Below are 6,251 nucleotides of genomic sequence, written 5' to 3'. Positions count from 1 at the left end.
TCCGTTTGGGTCATATCGGTGTAAAGCGCATAAAGAAACTCCATAAAGATGGACTTTTGGAATCACTTGATTGTGAATCATTTGATGCTTGCGAACCATGCCTTATGGGCAAGATGACTAAAACTCCGTTCAACAGAAAAATGGAACGAGCTAGTGACTTATTGGAAATAGTACATACCGATGTATGTGATCCAATGAGTGTTGATTCTCGTGGCGAGTATCGTTATTTTCTGATCTCCACAGATGATTTGAGCAGATATGGGTATATCTACTTAATGAAACACAAGTCTGAAACATTTGAAAAGTTCAAAGAATTTCATAGTGAAGTGGAGAATCATCGTAACAAGAAAATAAAGTTTCTACGATTTGATCATGGAGGAGAATATTTGAGTTATGAGTTTGGCCTTCATTTAAAACAATGTGGAAATAGCTTCATAGCTCACGCCACATGGAACACCACAGCGTAATGGTGTACCCCACATATCAGATATTAAACTGATAAAAACAGATACTACACTTGATGTTAGCCAAAAGGCCGAGAAAGGTATGATGTGTAATGGTGTGTCCGAACATCGTAACCGCACTTTATTGGATATGGTGCAACCTATGATGTATCTTACCGGGTTACCACTATCATTTTGGGATTATGCATTAGAGACAGCTGCATTCACTTTAAATAGGGCACCATCAAAATCCGTTGAGACGACGCCTTATGAACCGTGGTTTGGCAAGAAACCGAAGTTGTCATTTCTTAAAATTTGGGGCTGAGATGCTTATGTGAAAAAGCTTCAACCTGATAAGCTCGAACCAAATCAGAGAAGTGCGTCTTCATAGAATACCCAAAGGAAACTGTTGGGTACACCTTCTATCACAAGATCCGAAGGCAAAATCTTTGTTGCTGAAAATGGAGCCTTTCTAGAGAAGGAGTTTCTCCCGAAAGAAGTGAGTGGGAGGAAAGTAGAACTTGATGAGGTAGTTGTACCTTCTCCCTTATTGGAAAATAGTTCATCACAGAAATTAGTTCCCGTGATTCCTACACCAATTAGTGAGGAAGCTAATGATGATGACCATGAAGCTTCAGATCAAGTTACTACAGAACCTCGTAGGTCTTCCAGAGTAAGATCCACACCAGAGTGGTACGGTAATCCTGTTCTGTAAGTCATGTTACTAGACCATGATGAACCTACAAACTATGAGGAAGCGATGATGAGCCCATATTCCGCAAAATGGCTTGAAGCCATGAAATCTGAGATAGGATCCATATATGAGAACAAAGTGTGGACTTTGGTGAACTTTCCCGATGATAGGCAAGCCATAGAATATAAATGGATTTTCAAGAGGAAGACGAATGCTGATAGTAGTGTTACTATCTACAAAGCTCGACTTATCATAAAAGGTGTTTCAACAAGTTCAAGGTGTTGACTACAATGACATTTTTCTCAACTGTAGCGATGCTTAAATCCGTCCGAATCATGTTAGCAGTTGTCATATTTTATGAAATCTGGCAAATAGATGTCAAAACTGCATTCCTTAAATGGATATTTCTTAAAGAAGAGTTGTATATGATGCAACCAGAAGGTTTTGTCAATCCTAAGGGTGCTAGCAAAGTGTGCAAGCTCCAGCGATCCATTTATGGACTGGTGCAAGCCTCTCAGAGTTGGAATAAACGATTTGATAGTGTAATCAAAGCATATGGTTTTATACAGACTTTTGGAGAAGCCTGTTCTTACAAGAAAGTGAGTGGGAGCTCTGTTGTAGCATTTCTAATATTATATGTGAACGACATATTGTTGATTGGAAATGATTTAGAATTTCTGGATAGCATAAAGGGATACTTGAATAAGAGTTTTTCAATGAAAGACCTCGGTGAAGCGGCTTACATATTGGGCATCAAGATCTATAGAGATAGATCAAGATGCTTGATAAGATTTATCAATGAGTAAATACCTTGACAAGTTTTTGAAAGAGTTCAAAATGGATCAGTCAAAGAAGGAATTCTTGTCTGTATTACAAGGTGTAAAGTTGAGTAAGACTCAAATCCCGACCACGGCAGAAGATAGAAAGAGAATGAAAGTCATTCCCTATGCCACAGTCATAGGTTCTATAAAGTATGTTGTGCTGTGAACCAGACCTATTGTGCACCTTGCCATGAATTTGGCAAGGGGGTACAATAGTGATCTAATAGTAGATCACTGGACAACGGTCAAAATTATGCTTAGTGAGGACTAAGGAAATATTTCTCGATTATGGAGGTGATAAAGAGTTCGTCATAAAGAGTTATGTTGATGCAAACTTTTACACTGATCTAGATGACTCTAAGTCTCAATTTGGATACATATTGAAAGTGGGAGCAATTAGCTAGAGTAGCTCCATGCAGAGCATTGTAGACATAGAATATTTGCAAAATACATACGGCTCTGAATGTGACAGGCCCGTTGAATAAACTTCTCTCACAAGCAAAACATGATCACACCTTAGTACTCTTAGGGTGTTAATCACATAGCAATGTGAACTAGATTATTGACTCTAGTAAACCCTTTGGGTGTTGGTCACATGGAGATGTGAACTATGGGTGTTAATCACATACAGATGTGAACTATTGGTGTTAAATCACATGGCGATGTGTACTAGATTATTGACTCTAGCGCAAGTGGGAGACTGAAGGAAATATGCCCTAGAGGCAATAATAAAGTTAATATTTATTTCCTTCATTCATGATAAATGTTTGTTATTCATGCTAGAATTGTATTAACCGGAAACTTAGTACATGTGTGAATACATAGACAAAACATATAGTCCCTAGTATGCCTCTACTTGACTAGCTCGTTAATCAAAGATGGTTATGTTTCCTAACCACATACATGTGTTGTCATTTGATGAACGGGATCACATCATTAGGAGAATGATGTGATGGACATGACCCATCTGTTAGCTTAGCATTATGATCGTGTCAGTTTCATTGCTACTGCTTTCTTCATGACTTATACAAGTTCCTCAGACTATGAAATTATGCAGCTCCCGAATACCGGAGGAACACTTTGTGTTCTACCAAATGTCACAACGTAAAAGGCTGATTATAAAGGTGCTCTATAGGTGTCTCCGGAGGTGTTTGTTGGGTTCGCATAAATCAAGATTAGGATTTGTCACTCCGTGTTTCGGAGAGGTATCTCTGTGCCCTCTCAGTAATACTCATCACTATAAGCCTTGCAAGCATTGTCACTAATGAGTTAGTTGCGGGATGAAGTATTACGGAACGAGTAAAGGAATTGCCGGTAACGATATTGAACTAGGTATGATGATACAGACGATCGAATCTCTAGCAAGTAACATACCGATGACAAAGGGAACAACATATGTTGTTATGCGGTTTGACCGATGAAGATCTTCGTAGAATATGGGGAGCCAATATGAGCATCTAGGTTCCACTATTGGTTATTGACTGGAGATATGTCTCGATCATGTCTACATAGTTCTCGAACTCGTAGGGTCCGCACGCTTAACGTTCGATGACGATTTGTATTATTAGTTATGTGATTTGATGACTGAAGTTTGTTCGGAGTCCCGGATGAGATCACGGACGTGACGAAGAGTCTCAAAATGGTCAATACGTAAAGATCGATATATTGGTAGGCTATATTCGGACATCGGAAAGGTTTTGAGTGATTCGGGTATTTTTGGAGTACCGAAGAGTTATGGGAATTCGCCGAGGGAAGTAGTGGGACTTAATTGGCCGTACCGGAAAGGAGAGAAGGACCTCAAGGGGTGGCTCCCCCCCCCCCCATGGGCTGGTCCGAATTGGACTAGGAGGGGGCGGCGTCCCCCTTCCTTCTCCCCTCTTCCTCCTTCCCTTCCTTCTCCTAGTTGGAATAGGAAAGGGGGGGCCGAATCCTACTTGGACCGGGAGTCCAAGTAGGACTCCCACCTTTGGCGCGCCACCTCTAGGGCCGGCCTCCTCTTCCTCCCTCCTTTATATACGGGGGCAGGGGGCACCCCAAAGACACACAAGTTGATCAAGTTGATTTGTCTTAGCCGTGTGAGGTGCCCCCCTCCACAGTTACACACCTCAGTCATATCATCGTAGTTCATCATCATCGTCACCATGTCGTCCAGCTGACGGAACTCTCCCTCGGCCTCAACTAGATCAAGAGTTCGAGGGACATCATCGAGCTGAACATGTGTTGAACGCGGAGGTGTCGTACGTTCGGTACTTGGATCGGTTGAATCGCGAAGACGTTCGACTACATCAACCGCGTTGTCATAACGCTTCCGCTTTCGGTCTATGAGGGTACGTGGACACACTCTCCCCTCTCGTTGCTATGCATCACATAGATAGATCTTCCGTGATCATAGGAATTTTTTTGAAATTACCGCATTCCCAACAGGGATATCTAGCCCTGCCTGCCTGCGGCCCACCACGTGGCTCCATCATTGGCCTGGTATGGTCGAGCTTCAGCATCAACAGCACAAGACCCTCGTGAGGGGCCAAGCCTCGCGACGCGGACGATGCCAAGACCCCCGAGGGGATCGGCCTCCTCAGGCCGGCTCCCAAGGGGCGGAAAGTTCTATGCAAGGTGTACCTCATGAGGCTCGGCTTACGTGAGCCATGACGACCAAGGCCAGGCGGGCGCCAGGCGGGTGTAGAGCGCAGGTTTCCTCTTCGGTGCAAAGGAGGCAAGCCGCAGGCGCGGAGTCCTGAGGAATCAGCCAAAGGTTTCCATTCTGGTGCAACAAGACCAAGACCGCCAGGACGGGATGATGAAGGTCATCGATGAGCCCACCACGGCATCATGACCAGAGGCTTTTCGCAGGCGAAGACTACTTTTGTCAGGATAATATGTACTACTTGTCCCCTTTCAAATCCGGCCATTGTGGGATCCCTTCCCGCCAACATTTGGGAAGAGGACCAAGGCCACTATAAATAGGGCTTAGCCACAACCATAGAGGGGATCGAGTTCACACCCCCCTCAGCTCCCTCGAGCTCAAGAACACCTCACCTCCTGAGGCCAGTTCATCCACTGTACTTGTTCATCCTCAGCCCTTCGAGGCAATCCACCAAAATGCTGGAGTAGGGTATTACACCGCAAGGTGGCCCGAACCAGGATAAACTGCTGTGTCTCCTTGTCTCTTTGAGCTTGTCGCGCTAGGATTAGGAGGATTGCGAGTAGGCAGGCTGGGTAGGTTGAGATCTTCGCACGCACCCCAGAGTTCGAACCTCTCAAGAGTTTGCGAAACTCGTAATCCAACAGTGTTCGGACTTTAGAATGTGCAAGGCCGAATACAGCCCCCAGAGTGAAGGCCGGGCTAAAGCACGTACGCCAATCAGAAGTAAGGAGGGAATACAGATGATAATATAACATAAGTACTCAACGAAAGGTGGTGATCATTTGCTTCCTTTATATCCTTATTAATACATCGAGACGTGTTTAGACAGTGCCATGAATATTGAGATCATGTTACATGCCAAAAAAATACATAAGGGAAAGGTTTACAAGGGCCTTAAAGTAATGGTTCGAAGATCCCAATGGTACCCTGCCGCATGTCTGTGTCGTTTCTCCTTAGTAGTGACTCCTATGAAAGGAGGATTAGATGGTTGTCGGTAAAGAAGAGAAAGAGGGGCCGAGGAGGGAACCCTCATGCAACCACACATCTGGTAGGTTTTCAAATGAACCTGTAGTGAAAGAAAGAGAGAAAAAAGGTATGTGAGGTCCGAATAGGGTCGAGCCGTTCTATGGACCTTTCCCGCAGTGTGCCTCCGACATCTGCCCAAGGTATTTTAAGTGTGTAGTTATGTACGTGCGGTAGATATGCCGCTGCCTTATGGGGCAGTTGGCAGAGGCAGAATTGCTATTCGAGGTCCGGCTCCACCGGGCTATCACCATGAGGTGCGGACCAGACTCTTTTGGCAATTTCATTGGTCTTGATGGCCGATGAACTGTTCGGCTTGATAAGGCCGCCATGCACCTCGGCTCTTAGGGCCGCGGTGTGCTCTTTAGTGCGGAGGGAGTGCTCCATATTTCCATTGACTGTGATAACGCCCCGCAGCCCTGACATTTTGAGCTTCAAATAAGCATAGTGCATGACTGCATTAAAGTGGGCGAAAGCGGTTTGTCCGAGCAGCGCGGGATAGACACTGTGGAAAGGGACGATATCAAATATAAGTTCTTTGCTACGGAAGTTGTTTAGAGAGCCGAATACCACTTCCAGTGTTAATGAGCCCGTGCAATGAGCCTCCTCGCCGGGTATCACTCCTT

General features: G+C 44.6%; 1 pseudogene; it reads right to left on the bottom strand.

Annotated features, from left to right (window-relative positions):
• Window positions 1-393: 393 nt before the first annotated feature.
• On the bottom strand, window positions 394-548 carry LOC119266136 (annotated as a pseudogene).
• Window positions 549-6,251: the final 5,703 nt, after the last annotated feature.

Source organism: Triticum dicoccoides, chromosome 2B, assembly GCF_002162155.2.
Source record: "Triticum dicoccoides isolate Atlit2015 ecotype Zavitan chromosome 2B, WEW_v2.0, whole genome shotgun sequence".
Taxonomy (NCBI): Eukaryota; Viridiplantae; Streptophyta; class Magnoliopsida; order Poales; family Poaceae; genus Triticum; species Triticum dicoccoides.
The sequence above is the reverse complement of the archived record's forward strand: the minus strand, read 5'-3'. Positions and strand labels throughout refer to the sequence as shown.